Genomic DNA, 22,781 nt, shown 5'->3' on the forward strand with positions numbered 1-22,781 from the left:
TCCATACTCACTCCAGAATCATCGAACACCATAGTTTTATCAAAATAGTTTAACAAGACATGGTTGGAAGTTAACCAGTTCATACCAAGAATAACATCAATCTGGCTCAAAGGCAAACATATCAAATCAATTAAGAAGGTTCTACTAGAAATTTCCACAGGACAATCCAAACACACCTAAGAAGTTAACACAAAACCATTAGTTGGGGTCTCTACCACCAGATCTTTATTTAAAGAAGACACAGAAAGCTTAAGTTTCCCTACACATGAATAGGATATAAAAGAATGGGTTGCACTGGAATCAAACAACACAAGTAAAGGAATTCCATTTATGAAACATTTACCTTGGATTAGATCTTTGGATTTCGAAGCTTCAGCACCGTTAAGGGTAAAGACTCTTCCAGTGGCCTTTGGATGTCCAGTTTTGTCATTTAGGCCCCCACCATTTTGCTCCTTCTTGGGACGTCGACAATCTCTCTGAAAATGCCTTTTTTGTCTACAATTAAAACATGTTATGCCTTTATTAGGACAATTTGAGGAGATGTGCCCTAACTTACTACATCTGTAACAAGTGATATGAGTGGGGAAGGTATTGGGTTTGCTACCACTACCACCTGCAAATCCCATAGCAATAGTCTTCTGATTGTTAGGGCGGTTACCATATTGCTTAGGAGGGATTGAGTACGGTTTTCCCCGATGTTGGGGTCCATTCTTTTTGTTCTTCATTGGACCTATACTCTTATAATAGCTCGCCCTGTCTCGAGAGTCTACATCCCAAATCCGACACATGTTAACCAAGAGTGGGAACTGACGAACACCCTGGTAATTCACAGCTTGCTTCACATCAGGTCGCAAGCCATTCAGAAACTTCACACATTTGGAACTTCCACCATCTCTCCCTTGGTAATGGGGAAAGTACCTCACCAGCTCCTCAAACTTGGCTGCATATTCAGCCACAATCATGTTTCCTTGCTTGAGCTCCAAGAACTCCATCTCCTTCTTGTTCCTAACATCCTCAGGATTCCAAAAAATACCTTCTTGAAGACATCCCAGGTTACATCTTGACATTCAGCCTCTAGGCATTGGCGATTATTCTCCCACTAATACTCAGCTTCTTCCACCAAAGTATATGTACCAAAAGCAACTTTTTTCCCCTCCAAGCATGCCATCACTCGAAAAATTTTCTCAATTTCCCTTATCTAGTTCTGAGCACCATCAAGGTTGTATCCTCCATTGAATGAAGGGGGATTGTTTCATCAGAAGCGGTCCAACCCTTGGTACTCAACAGCTCCACTAGCTTCTCCCCTATTTGGATTCCCTATAGCTAGAGCTAAGGCTTGGAGAGCATCAGCTATAGCACGATCATTCCGTCCAGCCATCACTCCCTATACACACTAGGAAGTGAGACATGGAAAGAATACACACAGGAAAAAGAGCAATACAAAAATCACAAGCATCACAAGTCCCTACTTGGTTACTTTTTGAGAGTTGATGCCTCAAGAAAGTACTCCTCTAAACTAATCCCCTCTCGAGACACTAACACTTCACAAATTTTATAGATGGCTAGTCTGATAACTCATGACACGACATTGAAACTCATGGTATAGCAGACATCAGGAAACCAAATATGTTATGACTACAACAATCAAATTTCGACAACACATGGAAAGACAACAAAGCGAATAAGATCCAATTGCAAACAACAGACATCAAACATTCAACAAGGCAATCAAAAAATACATAAAAAAACATAGCAAACTCATAACTCACTGGCCGAAAGGTTCGACCTGCTCTGATACCAGTAATGTAACGACCCACCTCGTTGCTATGATATCACCACTCTAAACCGCGAGAAGTTTCAAATTTTAAATGAAAACTCTGTTAATTTGCTTATAAAAAATGAAAGTAAATTTTCCTTCTTTCCTTGATATACATTCACCAAACAATGCACCAATACTAAAGTGGATACATATATATTAGTATAGTAACTCAGTACAAATCAGTCACATAATGGAAATTAAACTTGTTCATACATATAATTCAAATCTGTGATTTACATCTTTAATCCAACAAAGGAATCATGGAACCAACTATGGAGGAGTTGATTAACAAAACACAACTCTCTCCCAAAATAATCCCAACGTCATCAAGTCGGCTCGGCGGCTCCTCAACAGAATCTCACTTCCTGCACCCTACTGCTGTCATTCTGCTCCCACAAATAAGATTCACGATCATCACAGATATCAACCACACGATACAAAATTGCAAGGGTGAGTTCATTATAAAAGAACCAATGCTAAATCTAAATAATCACAATTAGCAAGAAAACATAGGCAAACATCATGAGCTTACACAACATTCAATATTCAACACCCACATTCAATAATTATTCAACATCCACATTCAACAATTATTCATCATCCATCCATGGATCCAATCAATACTGCCCAAAATGATGCATGCACATAACCTCAACTCTCAGATGCAATGTGGTACGTACCATCAACCAAGGAAATAGCCTAAGCGTGTCCACACGACACCTCACTTGGGGAAACTATGCAGTAATTGTTGAGGCCACCCAGTCGTGCACCGTAACTCCCCCCCCCCTCGGTGATCAGCCTGGGCCACAAGGGATTTCCTTACCAGGTGACACTCCTAGTACAAAGTACATACAACTGCCATAGTTTATACTATTTCCCGTGTCATATGAGGCATGAAACATAGGTACCATCAAGTACAATGACCATGGATGAGTTAAAGATCCTAAGCCATCCCCTCAGAGATGCTTAAACTCTTTAACCACTCTATTTTCCCCTACCAGGGACATCCGACAAGGTCAATGCACCCCCCATGAACATAAACAACATACAACGTATGAACGTGAGTACTGTTTGCTTCCAGCAAGTGCACCGGATCGCACAAGTAGTATAAAACGGTAAGAACCGAGTATCGAACTCTCGGGGAACTTGTGTTACTTGGTAAGCTATTTCAGTGAATAGGTGTCTGGTGTGAAAATCTAAGTGTGAATATGAACAGCTATGTAAACTATATATGCAAAAAGGAAAATCACGCGAGAGAAATGATGTGTAAAAACAAGTAGAAAACACGTTGGTCTTCCTAATAGGTGCCTAATGCTAAAATGATATTTTCTATCTAACAATGTTCATGTGTTCCTATGGTGTCTCCTGAGATGCTAAACCCCGATTCCTCATGATAGTTTAGCCTAATCTTGATCAAGTATCGTCCTCAGATTCCTCTTGTTGGACTCGAAGCGGTGCGCTCAACGAACCTGTACAACTCATCTTCTTCCAGATTCTTCCTCGTGCTTAGCCAATGAGTGTTGCGCTTAGCAGACGTTCGCTAAGCCAGCAGATTGGCTTAGCGAGAAGGTGAAAACAACACTTTTCAAAGTCGCCTAATTAACCTGAAATTGAGAGAAAATGATTATTAAACACACAAAATGGAAGTACTAAGTATTTATAACAAAAAGTACTTATAACACTACAAAATAACCATAAATTGGGGAAGTTTGATACAATTTACACAGGTTTTATACACAAAAGTTAGTCGTATTCATCGACTAACAACTCCCCCAAATTTATAGTTTTGCTTGTCCTCAAGCAAAAAGAGAACAGCTCACTTGTCCTTAAGTGACAAAACATGCAGTGGTCATGTACAAAGGTGTATGCAGCAAAAATTACTGATTAAATGATAAGAAAAATGAAGCATTATGTACTCATCGCTTGTTTTTCACAAAATATGCAGCTATTCAAAGAGAAGAATAAAATGTAAGTTGTATCATTAGATTAAGTTAATCATAAGATAGATATTAAAGAAAGTAGCTTAAACCACAGTCTCATGGCTACTGTTTCACTCAAGCACAAGTGTTTAAGCTATTCATTAATAACAACTAGCAAGAGGTCCAATCTTTGCACTTCATCTCATGCCATAAAGTCAAAAATGTATAAACAGAATTAGAAGGACTTTCCCAGGCTTGTAGTGAGGCTTGGCTACAAAAATTCATTGGTTTTTCTAGGATTCAAAGGCTTAGATTCTAAGAGAGCATAAATCCTAGACTTATCCAAGTGATTTTTTTCATGCGCTCAACTTGCTCACTAGCTTTTCACTTTCATTTGCTTTTGACCTTGTTACATCAACACATTTTTCCTTTTTTTATACACAACTTATGTGTTGTGTGTGCTAATGCATTATCTCTTTCTTTGCATCCCAATTAGTTCCACTCCCCCAAATTTGTGGTAAATTTGCCTTGAACCATATGCTCTCCTAGAATCTAAGCAAGGTATCTGGAGATAATTATTTAAGTTCAAGGTTCAAATTTTTGACAATATCATTCAGCTCAAAAAGGGTGCAAAGGATATAATTATCATTCAAGGTAAGCTTTTTGGTCAAAAGGCTTGTATATGCATAATCATGGCCTTCATCATGTCCTCATTTATACATTTCATTCTAAAATTCATAGATTCATGCAAAGATTAGTACTCACAACTAGTTGTTCACTCACAGTGTAAGATCACACTCTCACCGGTTTTGGTTCAAGCTTTTTTTTCTCAATCAATCTGTCTACTGACTAACAATTCTAATTGCAAGTTCACATTCTTGTTCTTTCTTTGTCTAGCATACATACTTGTTCAAACTCATGAAAAGGAACATAAACTCCATCACAATCATGCATTCAATTCAAAATAAAGTCATACACCAATTTTCACAAATCAATAAAAGTGTTTTACTGCCATATAATCAAAATCAAGTCAAACTATTCCATATGCTTCAGAATAAGCAAACCAATTACCCATAAATAAAACTAGTAGTGTATATAAACATAAAAGAGATATTGTACTAAAACCATAAATACAATAATAATAAACCAAAAAGCAAAAAGTGTCATCAAGAATCAAAATTCCTGTGACTGGTCCTAGGTGTCCTGTGTCTGAACATCCTCCTCATCTGTCAGATGCAATACTGGAGTAGCTGGAGGAGAAGTGTCCATAGCTAGGATTGGTGTAGTCGGGTCCTCTAGCATCTCTAGAAGAGGAGTGGAGGGGTCTGCTGCAAGCTGAGGTGAGGGTAGGTTCACCACTGGTGCAGAAGGCTCTGAAGTAGCCTCAAGGGATCGCTCAAGAGTGGCAGCAGCTACCTGTCTCACTTGTGTCTCCTCTGCCTCTTCTCCTATAACAAATGGCTTTGGGATGGTGGCCTCAGATGACTCATCCTCCACATGCTGAAGTACCTGGGTTGTGGGACCTTCATCTTCCTTGTGAAGAGAAGGTTGGGTCCCGGGCCAGGCTACCATCTCCTTGAACTGCTCAACTGAAGGAATAGATCCTGGAGGTGCCACCACCTGTAAACTCTATAATAAAATGATATGTCCCTGATGAATGCTCTAAAGCATGGCTTCAAAATGCTGAGAATCTATCTAAGCTGGGACAGAAGAGGCTGCTGAAGTAGATGCTGGAGTAGGAGCTGCAGAAGTAGAAGGAAGCTCAACTAGCCTCGCCCTTGCCCTCCTAGCCCCTCGGATAGAAACTGTTAGACCCTCGAGGTTCCAACAGTTCTTCCTAATGTAGGCCAAGTTAATGACCGGGCTCAGGCACTCAAAAGTGAGGCTATCAGAGACAACCCTTCTGGCTCTACATAATGCGGTGATCAGAGCAGGGAACCTAAGTCTAGAAATGTTAGACTAGGCTATAGAGGTCATCTGGCCAGAGATCAGTGCTCCTATGTTCATATCCATGCGAGAGACTAGGCCAAAGATCAGCTTAGCTCTATCCACTATCAAGTCAGAAGTGTGTGATGTGGGGGCCAAGTTGGAGTATGAGAGGACACTCCACACCCGAGCTAGTGTAGTCAGATCCTTCCTAAGAATCTTCCCAGGATGGTCCTCAGAGTTCAAGATGAACCCTCGGCCAGGTATGCATAAGGCAGCCTCTATCTCTCTGTAGTCTGTAGGCAACCTGCAGTATCTGGAGTAAGCGAGTAAGGTCTCCCCTTCAACTAATACCACAGGTGTCTCCAAGAATGTGTTAAGACTGTTAGCATCAATCTTCACTAAATGACCTCTGACTCTGGACTGCTTTGGTGGACGGTCCTCAGAACTGTATAAATTTGCATAGAACTCTTTCACCAAAGCCAGGTCTATGCTCCCATCGACTAAATTGGTGAGGTGTTTATGGAAATTACGCCTCTCTAGTTCAGCCTTAAACTCATCTATCTTTGAGTGATATATCTCTACTTTCCTCTTTGGTAAAATGTTTCTCCCCAGGACATTATCTGTGTATCTGGTCCAAGCATTTAAGGAAGAGAATCTCCTTGTGTCATACTGCGTTGTGGGTCTTGAACTAATACTTTTACGTTTCCTAGAAGCCATCTGCAAATAAAGAAACCAAACAATCAATCAGGACATAAGTTATTCAAATTCAACAACTGAAAAATAAAACTGAAAAAGGAATAGGTGGCTTAGCGAGACATGGTCCGCTTAATTGGCCTTCACAAAAAACACACTACCGCTTAGCGACATGTGGGGCCGCTTAGCGGAAGTTACAGAAATTCAGCTTCTGCAAAATTGGCTTAGCTGGAAAGTACCCGTTAAGCCTAAGGTCTGCCACAAGGATATGCGCTAAGCTCCTCAAAGGCTGCGCTTAGCGACACCAATAATTCAAAATATTCACTAAGTATAGGGAGCCCAGCGAGTGAGGCTCGCTTAGCTCAGTGGATGCCACAACGAATCGCGCTTTGCCCAGGAAAGCTCGGCTTAGCGTGTGGCTATCAACAAAAAAATTGTCTAAGTTACCTGGGCTTAGCGATTCAGCCTCGCTTAGCACAGCAGGCACGCTTAGCGAGTTCTTCAGAGAATGCATATATTCAATGAGTACTGATGAACTCGCTTAACGCAGCATGCTCGCTTAGTGAGTTCATCGTGTTTTCCAGAAAATGCAGAAAACGCAGTTCATTTTCTTGCACTTTTCAAGCCTCTAAAAGGCATATCAAACATGAAATGTGTGCAACATACTAAATACAGTATACACGTATATACAGTCCTAATCTTAAACTAATTCTAACAAAACATTAAAACCCTAAAAATCTAAAACTACATGTGAAGTCTTCTACCCTAAAGTTTAGACAAGAAAAAGAGAAAAGGAAACAAGGAACTTACTTGGATGGTGAATGGTTATTGCTTGGAAGTTGATTATGCAAAAAGAAAGCACAGATGCAAAATGTGTGAAATTTTGGAGAGAGAGAATGCAGAGACGAAGTTTACGAAATTTGGCAATTGTGATTGTAATTGTTGTTACACTCACTTAAGCAGTTTTCGACACTCTCGCTTAGCGAATCGTTGCGCTAAGTGATCCAGAGAGATGTTTGGTTTCTCAATGAGGCTCGCTTAGCATATCCGCTCGCTTAGCCGACGTTTGAAATTCAAAATCAATGTTTTTTAGCACACAGGCTTGGCTTAGCGCGAGGATAAGATTGCTTAGCGAGGTCTGCAGATCAGAAAACCTGCAACTCTCGCTAAGCCGGGCTCTGGGCCGGCTTAGCTAAAATTATGCATCTTGAGTACAGAGAAGTATGCGCTTAGCTGATAAGGACTCGCTTTGCACTCACATTGCCGCAAGGAATTCAGCTTAGCCGCCATGACTGGCGCTTAGCTTCATGAACCCCAGTTCTGGCCGCAAAGAACAGAGCTTGGCGGAAATGACTCGCGCTTAGCCAAAGTGTATGATGGGCTTAGCGATTAGACTGCAGCTTGGCCGAATTCAGATTGAATTGAAGTTGGCTTAGCTCAGTCTTGGCCAGCTTAGCAGATCAAATCAGCCTCAGATGCAAGTGTTGAGCGCTAAGCGCTTGAGACTCATGGCTTAGTGCATGAAGAAAGGTGTGCTTAGCGCGAGGCTTGAGTTTAGCGAAAGGACTGTTTTTAGAAAATGTTTTCTAAGTTATTTTTCAGTCCCTTCCTTGACAAATTGAAATCCTTATATCTAACATTCAAGGATAAGCTGATATACTCCAATGTACAGATTAAAAAGCAAGTTCCATATGATATATGCATGAAAAACAAAGATAGCAGAAATTAAAATTGGGTTGCCTCCCAAGAAGCGCTTCTTTAACGTCATTAGCTTGACGCATTTACCTCACTGGGTGATCTTATGTTTTGTTTCTTACCGTCAGAACCTCTTGACCTCTTTCCATTACCTGTAAGCAAACATTTTGTTCTGAAGCAGGCTTGTCTTCAACAAATAAATCAAAATCAATTTTCTGATCTTCAAAACCCAACTCCAGCTTCCTCCTACCCATATCAACTATGTAGCTTGCAGTCAACATGAATGGCCATCCCAATATTATAGGAATGTCAGTATCTTTGCAGATATCCATTACCACAACATCTGTCGGGAAGATAAAATGTTTCACTCTGACCAACACATCTTCAATTACTCCATATGGCCTGGTAATGGAGTGGTCAACTAGTTGTAAAGTCATTCTAGTGGGCATTATCTCCAACTCTCCCAATCTTCTGCACATGGAGAGTGGCATTAGATTAATGCTGGCTCCCAGGTCAATAAGTGTTTTTCCCACAATGACTTCTCCAATTGAACAAGGAATAGTTACATTCCCAAGATCTTTATGCTTGGGTGGAAGGATCTTTTGAATCACTGCACTGCAATTTCCTTCCACTATGATGTTTTCCTGGTGAATATACTTATGTTTCCTTGTTAACATATCCTTCAAGAATTTGGAGTAGAGTGGCATCTGTTGCAAAGCTTCTCCGAAGGGCATGGTTAATTCCAATTTCCTGAAAATATCTAAAAATCTCACCAGATGACGATCTTTTTCCTTCTTGGAAGGTACCACAGGATACAGTACTTCCACACCTTCATCCATAGCTTTTTCACTTCTACTCTTCTTTGCATTCTTATTTTTTTTCTTCTTTTTCTTTTTTTTTTCTTTTTCTTCTTCTTTTTCTTTTTCTACTTCTTTTTCTTTTACTTGGTCTTTCAATTCTTTATTTTGGACCATTATTTGTGTCTCTTTTTCCTTATTGCCTTCACCTCTCACATCATTTTTCTTAATTTCAGTACCTTTCTTTTCAGTTGCTTTCTCCTTGTGCACTACATTTTCTTCAACCTCAGCTTCCACAAACCTCTTACTCCTTGTCATCACAGCTTTGCATTCCTCCTTGGGATTTTGTTCTATATTTGCCACAAAATTGTAGGATGACTTATCAGCTATCTGCTTAGCCAGTTGTCCCATCTGGACCTCAAGGTTCTTCAGTGCTGACTCGGTGCTTTTATGATTTGACATTGTTACCAGCATAAACTGAGTCAAGGTCTCCTCCAGCTTAGTAGTCCTCTAGAATATGTTAGGCCCTTGTTGGATTAGCCTGTTTGAAGGCCCACTCTGGTCTTTGTTGAACTGGTTGCCATGGTGTGTCCTCCATTGTCATTGTTGATTATAGGGACCCTGCTGGAAGCTTGAAAATCCTCCTTGAGTATACCCTTGTCGTTGTTGATTTCCCATATAATGAATTTCTTGAGTGTTTTCTTCAGTGGGAATACATTGGCCTGTTTCATAAGCCTTACCACAGATGGTATAACCTGTAACCTGCAAAACAGAAGAGTGCGTAGGTTGACCAATAGATAACTTAGTTGGCAACTGATCAGTCGTACTCGAATCAAATAAACATTAAAAATGCAGTATATAGGAAGTGACCCTAGGTTGTCTCCCAACGAGCAATGGTCAACCAAACGTTCATAACAAATAGTAATAAAACAGTAACGAATTGGGGGGGGGGGGGGGGGTTGTTTGTTTTTGTAAATTAAACAGCGAATAAATTTGAATTAGAAAATATCGAAATTAAAACACGTTGCTTCCCCTTGATTCACAAGCAAGTCTCTTATCCTAGGTTACGAGAATTTATCCTTTATCAGTTCAACCACTTAATCCAACCCTAAATTAAATTACTAAGCAAAATTTAACATAAGGCATTCAATATGTGATTAAGCAACACATACACCAATTAATCATGAACGATCATTAAGCATGAACGTAAATTAAGCACAGAGACAATTAATCAAGCACTAAGCATCCATGGGTTAATAGCAACAAATACAGAGTAATTGGTGAAGAGGAAAAACTGATCAGAATTTAATAGTAATAATAGAACCTCAAAGAGAACTGTGCTTGATCCTCAAGAGAAAACAACGCTGGAGACTTAGCCTTCCATTAATCAATAGAGAACGAAAATGTAGATTGAAGCAAGAACGAAATTTTATTGCTAAAACGAAAAGTGACTAAAACGAAAAAGAGAGTAGCACTCTAAAAACTAAAACGAAAAAGAGAGAGAGGGGAGAAGAGAGAGACGAAAGAGAGAGGAAGAAGAGGGGAAGGAGCGAGAGCTTAAACTAGAACCTTGGTGCTGTTATATAGTTTTCAGCCCCAAAGCTTTACAAATTTGTTTTAAATCCAAGCCCATAAATAAAATAAAATCTAGATAAGATAAGATAAGATCTAGATGAAATAATATCTAGATGAGATCAAATCTAGATAAGATAAGATAAGATAAAATCAAGATGAGATTAAATCTAGATAAGATCTAGATGAGATCAAATCTAAATAATATCTAGATGAGATAAAATCTAGATAAGATAAGATTTGGTGAAATAAAATAGTCTGCTCTCTTCAATTCCAAGCCCAATTCTGGATTCAAGCCTAATTGCCTATAATTCTCCTGAAATTAAATTAAAAACACAAAATAAATCCAGTATGCCCAAATGATAAAACTACATAATTAATTTGACAATTAAGGCTAATCAGTAATTAAAATGGTGACAAAAAGAGTTAAGAAATAGGAGAAAATGATGACACATCAGCAGCTTACCGAGTGTTTTTGTTAAAATCTCAAGTTGCTTAGAAAGCAATTTGTTCTGTGCTAATAAAGCGTCATGTGATTATAGCTCTAACAAGCTTTTCTTCGTGATTTGATGGGTTCTGTCTCGTAGAATGGCATGATCACTGGCTGATATGTTCTTAATTAGCTTAGTTGCTTCTTCCGGGGTCTTCAGTTTTATCTTTCCCCCTGTAGAAGCATCTAGCAGTTGCTTGGTTTGTGGTCTCAGCCCATCTATAAACATATTCAATTGAATTGGCTTGGAAAACCTATGGGTGGTAGTTCTTCTCAATAAACCTCTGAACCTCTCAAATGCTTCACTCAGAGATTCATCATGGAACTGATGAAATGAAGAAATTGCAGCTTTCCCTTCCGCAGTCTTGGACTCTGGGAAGTACTTCTTTAGGAACTTTTCAACAACTTCATCCCAGGTTTGCATACTGTTACCCTTAAATGAGTGAAGCCACCTTTTGGCCTTTCCTACCAATGAGAATGAGAATAGGCTGAGTCTAATAGCTTCATCAGGCACACCGGAAATCTTAACAGTGTTGCATATTTTAATGAACATTGCCAAATGTGCATAGGGGTCTTCATTAGGTAATCCTTGGAATAAATTTCCGTATTTTAAATGAATTAAAGAATGCGGGTAGTTGATGTTGTGAGCTTGCACTTTAGGACGTGCAATGCTAGTAAAGAATTGCGGTATTGAGCTGCTTGAATAATCCTCAAGGGTGATCCTCCGGTGCTGCTCGTCTGCCATGCTAGCGGTTTTAGGCAATTGAGTAGCGGATTCCCTTAATGATGGTGAATCAGGTGATAATAAATCAGAAAAATGAGTTTCTTCCTCAAGAATGGATGCAACTATACTGTCTTGCAGAAGTTTCCTTCTTCTCTCGGCCTTGTTCCTTCTCAATGTAGCTTCAATTTCTAAGTCCAGAGGAACTAAATTGTCTGTGGGAGATCTATGCATATAAAATACTAACAGACACAGCGGTTATCCAACCCAATAAGAGAAGATAAATATGAATTAAGAACAAATATTAACAAATAATCAAATAATAAATAATAAAGAATAGACACCTAAAAACGATCTAATTTTCCAAATAAAAAGAAGTTCCCTGGCAATAGCGCCAAAAACTTATTCGCTTCCGGCAAGTGCACCAGATCGCACAAGTAGTATAAAGCGGTAAGAATCGAGTATCGAACTCTCGGGGAACTTATGTTACTTGGTAAGCTATTTCAGTGAATAGGTGTCTGGTGTGAAAATCTAAGTGTCAATATGAACAGGTATGTAAACTATATATGCCAAAAGGAAAATCACACGAGAGAAATGATGTGTAAAAACAAGTAGAAAACGCGTTGGTCTTCCTAATAGGTGCTTGATGCTAAAAGGATATTTTCTATCTAGCAATGTTTATGTGTTCCTATGGTGTCTCTTGAGATGCTAAACCCCGATTCCTCATGATAGTTTAGCCCAATCTTGATAAAGTATCGTCCTCAGATTCCTCTTGTTGGACTAAACTCGACCAGGACCGTATTAATACAAACATACTACAACTAAATTATCGCACCCCTTCGTGATAGTACGACAACTTAGTCCTGTCCTATCAAGGTCATCAGAATCAGACCAGTTTCCACTGTTGAATGACCCTAACAAAGCATGCATCTACGTGATCAAGGTAAAGGCATACAAGAATGAAAAGTAGATAGCATAGAGAACACACAAAACATCATTAAATAGATAGAAAGATATTTACATCAAATACCTAAAAGGATGATTCAATAGAGGAGTTTAGCTTTCCATAACCAGGAAGCCTCCTTTACAACATAGAGAAGAACAAGATGAAAGATTGCAAAAATACAAGTGGTGAGGATGCCTCCTTCACCTCTAGGATCTCACAACCACTCACAAACTCATCTCAAGCTCTCAGACGGCTTCCTCTTCAAGCTCTGGCAGATCTTCACATAACAAAATCTCTCAAAACTCTCTGGAACTTGGACCTTTCTTTCTCTAGAATCACTAGACATGCAAAGCTTCAGCTCTTAGCCCAAACTCCCTTCACAAAATCTGATTTCAGGCTTAAATAGGTGGCCTTGTCCGTGCTCGTGCGGTTAGCGCACATTAGTGAATTTCAGCTTAGCGCGTGTTTTTGTTGCTTAGCAGATGGACTAAAGCGGTGCGCTTAGTGAGATTAAGTGGTGTGCTTAGCGAACCTGTACAGCTCATCTTCTTCCAAATTCTTCCTCACGCTTAGCCAATGAGTGTTACGCTTAGCGGACGTTTGCTAAGCCAACAGATTGGCTTAGCGAAAAGGTGAAAGCAACACTTTTTAGAGTCGCCTAATTAACCTGAAATTGAGAGAAAATGATTATTAAACACACAAAATGGAAATACTAAGTATTTATTACCTATACTTAATAGAAAGTACTTATAACTCTACAAAATAACCATAAATTGGGGAAGTTTGATACAATTTACACAGGTTTTATACACAAAAGTTAGTCATATTCATCGACTAACAAGCACCATCAAGTACAAAGACCATGGATGAATTAAAGATCCTAAACATCCCCTCAGAGATGTTTAAACTGCTTAACCACTCTATTTTCCCCCACCAGGGACATCTGACAAGGTCAATGCACCCCCCCCCCCATGAACATACACAACATGCATCATCTCAATGCATTTCCAACATCATCAACATTTCATTCCAATATCATTCTCAACATAACATGATCTTATCTCAATGACATTACCAACAACAACAACAACTTCATTTCATATTAACATAATCATCAATAATAACATCAACCCATGTTGACATGATCAACATTAACAATGTCATCTCAAATCAATATCATCATAAATGTTAACCTCACCACATATCATTTAAAGTCATCAATAGCAATAGCAACATCAACACTAAGTCACATTCCGCATGTACATATATCTTTCATGCCTGAGATTCACACTCCTCAAGTCTTCAAACAACACAAGTCAAATAAGGACAATAATTTTATTCATCAACTATATATATATATATATATATATATCACATCCCATTCGTCGAAAACATGGTTTTCTAGAAAAAAAAATCAGCATGCAGCAGGGACAACCATATATTCTCATAGATAGGTTCCCTGACCCTAACCATGGTGTAAAAATGGTAAATTTATAATAAACTCCCCTCACCTACCGTGAGCTCTCCGTCAGTTCCCCTTTGCATTACTCAGAGGTCTCTCTCGTTCACGCTCGTCCATCCAAACGCAAGTCTCTATATGCCAAATTGAAGGAAATTCAATATAGATTTCAAAAGCAAGGTCAATGACAACATTCGGGGTCAAATACCCCTGTCAAAACATAAAGGGCTAAGGGGTATTTCGGATTCTACAAAAAGGAAGCATCGTTTTGAAATTCCGATCACTCCAATATGATTGGGGTTCAGTGAATGCCACAAAAATAACCTCAATGTTATAAAAAGATAACTTTTTCTTTCTCTAGGGGTTTTCAAAGGAAGTGTAAAAACACCCTATTACAGTACCCAACACATAAGAGACACTAAGAGGAACTCAAAATAGCTAGGAGAAGGTTTAGAAGTCAAGATTACCTCAGAGAAACTTTGAAATAGAGGATTGAGGGATTTTCTCCATCGAATCTTTGAGGAGGATTCTGAGGATTCTACTTCGATTAAAATGTTCCTCTTGGGGTGGGGGTCCAATGGCAAGCAATGGCGGCTTACGGCGGCCACCAGTGGTCTTGGGTGGTGGAAATATGAGGTTTTAGGGTTTGGGTGGCATTTTGGAGAAGCAGAGAGTGAAAAAATTGTGTTTTCATGCTAAAAATGTATTTATAACCTGCAAATTGCGCTTAGCAAGCCTGTCGCGCTAAGTCGAAGTCCACTTCTTGCGCTTAGCGCAAGAATTTAGGCTTAGCACAGCCCCCTCTGGACTAGGGCTTGCTTAGCGCACCTCTAGGCGCTCAGCGCAATTCCCTCTCTGTTGGAATTGGGCTTAGCGCACCTCTGGGTGCTCTGCGCAATTCCCTCTTTGTTCGAATTGCGCTTAGTCCGCCATTCGCGCTTAGCAAGAGACCAAAAGTTGTTATTTTAAAAGTCCCAACGGTCAGACTGTGGACACATGTCTTAGGAAGCTCCAAACAAAATTTGAAGACAATCCAACGGTTAACAAATCCGGGATCGCGAATTTACTAAACTAGGTTTAGGCAAAAATCTAAAATCTCATAATTTCAACTTAGCTCAACAAAATTCCACATAACTCAACATCCATATCAAGAAATTCACACATGACTAACTCAAGTCATATCTCAAATCATTCAAGTCAACCATATAGTCCAATAACAAGATAAATACAATTAAATATCGATTTATAACTTATAATATTTCAGGATGTTACACCAACAAGCGGTAACAATTTCTTTGAAGCCATGAAATGATACTTGAACGGTATGGCATGCTGTCATACCCTAATTTCGCCCGGGGACTATTGTTTGAGGGCATGCAACCTTTGGTTGACCGCTTCGAGGTCCTTGGCACCCTTTGTTGCACAATACGTGAAGTTCCAAGACATGCTGGAAATCAAAAGGAAGCATTGTTACGCAATCCGTGAAATTCCATAACGTGCCGGAAATCAAAAGGAAGTATTGTTACGCAATCCGTGAGTTTCCGTAGCTTTCCAAAAGCTAAAAAAGGAGTAATTACGTGATCCATAAGGTTCTGTAACCTTATGGAAAGAAAACAAGTATCGTTACGAAATTCGTAAAGTTTCGTAACATTACGGAAAAAGAATCACCAAAAAAAGCAAAAGGGTGTATTTAGTATAACGGGGGGTGCAAATAGCAACTAGGCCCACTTGGGCCTTCCAGATTCTTCCTCCAGAAGGCGGTTGCTGTTGTAGGAAGCAACCTGGCTCGCCTGGGCGAGCTGGGTGGCAAGCTCCTCCCCTATTTTGCCATAAATAGAGGGAGGAGTGAAGAAGGAAGGGGTTCAGCCTTCTTGGCACTTCGTATTCACTTGAAATTAGTGAGGAAAATTGTTTCCATGAAGAAAATTCAAGCCGAGGCGCTTCCGTAACATTTCTATGGGTGATTTCGCGAAGATTTTCAACCATTCTTCGTTCGTTCTTCGTCGTTCTTCGGTCTTCAACCGGTAAGTTCCTGAAATCGAATTTTTCAATTCATTCTATGTACTCGTGGTGGTCCTCATTTGTTTCGTGTACTTTTATTCTCATTTCATTTACTTTCCGTACCCCCTTTTTAACATGCTTTAGTCATTTACTTAAGTCATTTTCTCGCCTAATCAAAAAATAAAATAAATTTCCACCGATCATTTGATTTGTAATATCCGTTAATTTCTGTTAAAATGAAATCCGACCGTTCGGTCATGCCGTAGCCACGTTGGAAACCAAAAAGAGGTAAAATAATAATATAATAAACAAAAAATATATTTTAGTAAAATAAACCAAAAAAATCAATCGGACGTTTCTCTTTGGGATTTCTCTTTCTTAATTGAATTGACTAATAACTAAAGTGAAACTAAGGCTAAAATCAACTCGCAAAGTCAAGCTCGTCTGCAAAAAAATCACTAAAAAGGATTTTAAGGTTCGATACCTCAGTTTTTCTCACCAAGTAAAAATGGGTCATTTTAAGGTCCAACGCCTTAAAAGGACCTCCTTCCAAGTAAAAAGAATCGCTTGATTTGCCCTTTAGAAAGAACTACGTAGGTCTGATTTCCTCTTCGATGGAGGGTACGTAGGAGCAAGAGCCCCGCTTTTGTCGACCTCAAAAATAAAAAAGAAATAAAAGTTTAGGTACACAATTTCACACAATTCTAAAATTAAGGCTGTTGTCCTTTGAGACAAATGTGAGAGGTGCTAATACCTTCCTCAAATGTAAATACAACTGTGTAAAAAAGGGTGTAAAAATTTCTTGAACTATGTAAAAATAATAAATGTTGTCTTTTCCACATTTTTACACCACATTCTAAGCACCCACGGGTTTGAGTAAAAAAGGGGCCCTATACCCGGGTCCATGGAAATCTAAGGAGTGGAGGTGGATCTATGGTCATGCTAGGTCTCCGACTTGCTTGATAATAGTGAAACCTCGTCTAGAGCTTTCTCTCTTTATAATGTGTTGTCGCTGGTATTCCGTACCGCCGCAATATTATTATCTTGAGTAATGATACCTCTAGAAAACAGCCATGTGAGATATGGATCGTTGGGAGTAGTTATTAGAGACCCCTATATATTATCCTATAGGTCCCTAAAATAGGGGCACAGAGCAAACGCGCTACGTGCCGTTTTAAACACTGCCATGCATGTAGTCCTAAATGTCATGTACGCCTTTGCTTGTAATTATTTGTGGATATTGTCGTACTCTGTGCATCCCCGTGTTATGCTTTTGCGCGTCTACATCATGTCGTCACGCACACGTTGTATGTTGGTCTCGTCTTTTGTCATGGGAAGCCGGAAGATCCATATCACCTTCTTAAACTGCACACATGGGGCACTGCGCCCCCAAATGCACAAGTAAGAAGAAATAATTTTTCGGGCTCTCGTGTCCGTAAATGCATTCATATCATGCATCACATAAACATCTCTTCATGGCATCATAATGAACATATTGTTCCTGCAATCGTCCATTATCATTTTCCAGCCTCACATTTTGCATGAGTCATTGCATCATCATGCATATGTGTTCAACATACTTTTTGTTCTACAAATTGAATACCTTTTATTTTCATGTTTGCTCATGCATGATCCTTGCGTTTTCCTCTACAAAACAAAAACAAAAAAAGGGAAGCATGAAAATTCATGATGCATTCTTAGTTGCATGTGTTAGGTACCATGAGCCAACCATGTTGGGATCATAAACCCATTTCTAAAAATATATAAAAAAAAAACAAAACAAAATGATTAAACATGGTACCAAATGCATGGTTAACTAAGAAAAGATGTTTATCCGGGCATCTCAATTTCATAATTACATTTTTCATGCATAGCATACGTATGCCCGAGTCTTTCATCTCTATGAAATGTGTCGAAGTATTGGCGATCAAAATTGTCATTCTTTGGATTATGGGGTTGAACCAAGCTCATGCTTTTACGAAAAGGTTCATCAAGTCAAGTGGAAGCATGGAAGTAACCATCTTGCAAAAAATTGGGGCAAAAGATGGATCGAGTTACATCGCCGCTTCGTCTACTGCCAAACACATTTAGGATTGTTGATGTCCTTGTTACTTCCAGTTCACCTTGACAAAGATGTCATGGACCATGTTGAAAATCTAAATTGATTCAACCCCATATCCCACATAAAAATTCGCAATACTTCAACTGTGCATCATTCGCATACATCCATGCTTTTCATTGGTTGCATTGCTCATTGCATTCTTTCCTTGAAAAAAAATCATTGTTATAAAAAAGAAAAGAACATGTTTTACGGTGCCCTTACCGAACCCGTGCTAGAGCTAGAGTAATGGGTAATGTAGAGAAGGTACAAGAGCAGATGAAGGCCGACATGGAGGCCATGAAAGAGCAAATGGCCACAATGATGGAGGCCATGATGAGCATGAAGAAGATAATGGAAGCCAATGTGGTTGCAGTTACCGCTACCAACACTGTTGCTAAGGTGAACCCGATGCCCCCATCTGGCCTCAACCAAATGAATCATCCAACCTCAGATATGGTAGGCAAAGATTTGGGAAGTACGGATGACCCCATGATGTGCAAATTCAAAACGAGCACGCCTTCCCACCATATGGCTTGTCTCCCAACTATACGCCACCCAATGTGGCATACACTCCCAATGAGAATGTCAATAACTCCACTCCTATACCCCTTGAGAGCCAACAACCCCGAGCTATCATGAACATGTCTCTTAAGCCGTGGGGGAGACACATGAAATTCCCCACCACAATCTAGCCAACTTCGAGCCTTGCCTCGGATATTCCACTGAAGGGCAAGCAGTTGGTGATATACCCCTGCACAACACTTTGGAGGGCCCTCAGTATCACCCACAACTACACCTCTTGCATTCCATAACAAGTAAAAACCCTCATGCTATGGTGGAAATGGGAAAGTTGGATTATCTAGAGGAAAGGCTCAGGGCCATTAAAGGAGGTGAAGATTATGCCTTTGCTAACCTAGAAGAGTTGTTCCTAGTACCCAATATCATCAGCCCTCCCAAGTTCAAGGTGTTGGACTTTGACAAGTACAAGGGGACTACTTGCCCCAAGAACCATCTAAAGACGTATTGTCGGAAGATGGGGGCATACGCAAAAGATGAGAAATTGCTGATACATTCCTTCCAAGAAAGTCTTACTGGGGTAGCTGTTACCTGGTACACTAGCTTGGAACCTTCCCGAGTCCATTCTTGGAAGGACCTAATGGTTGCCTTCATTAGGCGGTGTCAGTATAATGACTTCGGATAGGATGCAACTACAAAATATGTGCAAAAAAGGGGCACGGATCTTTCAAAGAGTACGCCCAAAGGTGGAGGGACCTGGCAACCCAAGTGTTTCTCTCAATGATAGAGAAAGAGATTATCACAATGGTAGTAGACATATTAACTGTGTTCTATTATGGAAAAGGTGGGTTACACACCTTCAAGCTTCACTAATTTAGTTTTCACCAACGAATGGATCAAAGTAGGTATGAAAAGAGGCAAATTTAATCATCCTGCTTGGATAAATGCAAAAAAAAACTGGGGCAAATGAAGAGGGTCAGAATGAGGGAGAAATCCATACTGTGACTGCCATTCCTATACAGCCAAGTTTCCCACCAACCCAACAATGTCATTACTCAGCCAATAACAAACCTTCTCCTTACCCACCACCCAGTTATCCACAAAGGCCATCCCTAAATCAACCACAAAACTCACCTACCACACGACCAATGCTAAACACCACCTTTAGCACAAACCAAAACACCAACCATGAAATGAATTTTGCAACGAAAAAGCCTTAGAATTCACCCCAATTTCGGTGTCCTATGCTGACTTGCTCCCATATCTACTTGATAATTCAATGGAAGCCATAACCCTAGCCAAGGTTCATCAACCTCCGTTTCTCTGAGAATACGACTCGAACGCAACGTGTGCTTGTCATGGAGAAGCCCCGGGACATTCCATTGAGCATTGTAGGGCCCTGAAGCGTAAGGTGCAAGGTCTAATTGATGCGGGCTGGCTGAAATTTGAGGAGGATCGCGTGTAAATCCTGACATTGACAAGAGATGCCACACATGGGGCAATTTTGAAACCTGTTGTTAGATGTCTCTAATGACTCATCAGGATTTTCAAGTTTATACCATTATTGTAAACCACAGTTACAATGCTAAATAAAATGGATAAATTTGATATCTTTGTCCCTCATCCTCTCTAAAACGCAGCTTTGCTTATTCAACTTCCACTGGAATGTGGGTGCAAGCCATTGGTTTGTTTGCTCGAGCGACATGCGCTCCTGAGTGCTGACTTCCAAGACCGTTCAATCAGAAATTACTCGTCTTGCACGTAGGTGGGGGTGCCGTAAAACAACGAGTAAAGTTCAAAACAAATAAGTTTCAAAATAAAAAAAAAGTTCCAAAGGAAAAAGAAAAAAAAAAGCATTTGACTGACTGTGTTTCCAAAATGTTCATGTGACCTCATTTTATCATTTCGGAAAGTTTGTCTTTTTAGAGAGAAGTGAGTTATCAAGAATAGGATGTGGGGCAAATGGCCTCAGTTATCTTAAGAAGGGGGGGTTGAATTAAGATACAAAGACTATTCCCCAATTAAACTTTCACTCTCTCTTTTTAGATTAACAATGCACCCTTAACATGAATTACTCAAAAGACAATTCAAAATAAACTTCTTTCAAGCAAAAGATAAATAGAAATAAATAAAAGAAGTTCAAGGGAAGAGAAGAATGCAAACTTGATTTATATTGGTTTGGCCACTTCCCGGGCCTACGTCCAGTCCTCAAGCAACCCACTTGAGATTTTCCACTCTCTTTGTAAAACTCCTTCTACAAAGTCTAAACCACACAGGGACAACCCTTCCCTTGTGTTCAAGAATCCTCTACAACAAGAGACCCACGATCTCTTAATCCCTTTTCAGAAATAAGAAGAAGAGAAGAAGAAATCTCTCTTAAAAGAGATAGATTGTACAATGAAGATCAATCAAAATTCCTTATTGAATATACAAGTGGTTGACCAAGGAATCTTTTTGAGAGGATAAGACATTTCAGTTCAAAAAAACTCTTAATCTTTTGAGAGGATAAAACCTTTTGGGCAATGAAAACTCTCTTTAAATCTGTGTTTCCAAGTCACCTTTGATGGCCATTCATAAAACATTTGAATAGATGTGACTCTTGGAAATTATTTTCTGAAAATCCCCTCTGGTAATCGATTACAAGACTTGTGTAAACAATTACAGGTTTTGAAATTTGAATTAAAACGTTCAATAAACTGCTGGTAATCAATTACCATCCATGTGTAATCAATTACACATTATAAATTTTGAATTCAAATTTCTAGTGACTGTTATAAACATTTTCAGCTGCTGGTAATCGATTACCAGAGAGTAAATCACAATTTGAAATGATTTAGATAGAATTCTTTGGCCAAACCTTTTGCTTTTTCAATTTGGAAACTTCTTCCTAAGATTATAGAGATCAACTTGATCATTTATCTTGATTTTCTTGGATTCTTGGATTCTTGTCTTGAATAAAACTTAGAAGCACTTGATCCTTTGGCATCATCAAAACATCAAAATATCTTGCTTCTACATAGGAGTCGTTTGACTTAATCCATCAACTAAAAAAATCTTTCAACTATTGCTCGTCCTTGGAAAATTCTTTTTGCAAAAATCAACTACTTCTTTCATTCTCCCTTGCTACAAGGTTGTGAAAACAAAACCTTAGAGCCCTACACTGGGGCAATGAAAGGCACCATGCATAAACCTCAAGCAAACCTAGGGGCAGATTAGAAGTTCTCACCCTATAGGTTCCTTGCTACAAGGTCATGACGAAAGACAACAATTGGTACCTCAAAGCCTTACACTAGGGCAATGAAAGGCACCATGCAAAAACCTTAAGCGAACGTAGGGGCAGATTAGAAGTTCTCACCCAATAGGTTCCCAGCTACAAGGTCATGACGAAAGATAACAATTAGTACCTCAAAGCCTTACACTGGGGCAATGAGGGGCATCGAGTGAACATAAGGGCAGATAAAAAATTCTCACCCGTCAATGTTTTTAAACCAAAAAAAAAAGGGGGCAAACCCCGAAATTTCAATGGATTGATTAAACTTCAAACGGCTCCATTGCCTCCACTCCAAAATGGTCAAGTGACTAAATCAAACAGAACATACACTCTGAGGGAGTTCCCAGAGAGATTCGCAAAAGATAGGATAAGGTTGCATGAATTATCACCTCTTTCAAAAGGACAGTCAATCTGTGTTTTCCAAAAAAAATTTAATCAAAATCAAAATCACAAAATAGGGAAAGAATGTCATGAACATTGTACAACTTTCCATTGCATTGCATTGTTTCATATGAGGTCCGCATTAACCAAATTTCATGACAAAGGTTGCATGCATCTACATCCCTAAAAATCATGTTAACTACATAGATTTCCTACATCTAATGTCCAATCTTTTGAGTTTGGGATGATCGGCACTCTTGATGACTCAATCTCTTGCTTTTTCATAAGGGTGGACCCTTGGGTACACGCCCTCGCCTTCAGAGGACTACACATCCTCACCTTCAGAGGACTACATGTCCTCACTTTCAGAGGACTACACGTTCTCACTTTCAGAGGACTACATCTCCTCACTTTCAAAGGACTACACGTCCTCACCTTCAGAGGACTACATGTCCTCACTTTCAGAGGACT

The 22,781-nt window shown here is 39.5% G+C and overlaps 1 pseudogene; it reads left to right on the top strand.

The window, feature by feature from the left end:
• Positions 1–22,781, top strand: part of LOC114371610 — a 48,018-nt pseudogene that overhangs the window by 15,139 nt on the left and 10,098 nt on the right.

The sequence above is a fragment of the Glycine soja genome, chromosome 2 (genome assembly GCF_004193775.1).
Source record: "Glycine soja cultivar W05 chromosome 2, ASM419377v2, whole genome shotgun sequence".
Lineage (NCBI taxonomy): Eukaryota > Viridiplantae > Streptophyta > Magnoliopsida > Fabales > Fabaceae > Glycine > Glycine soja.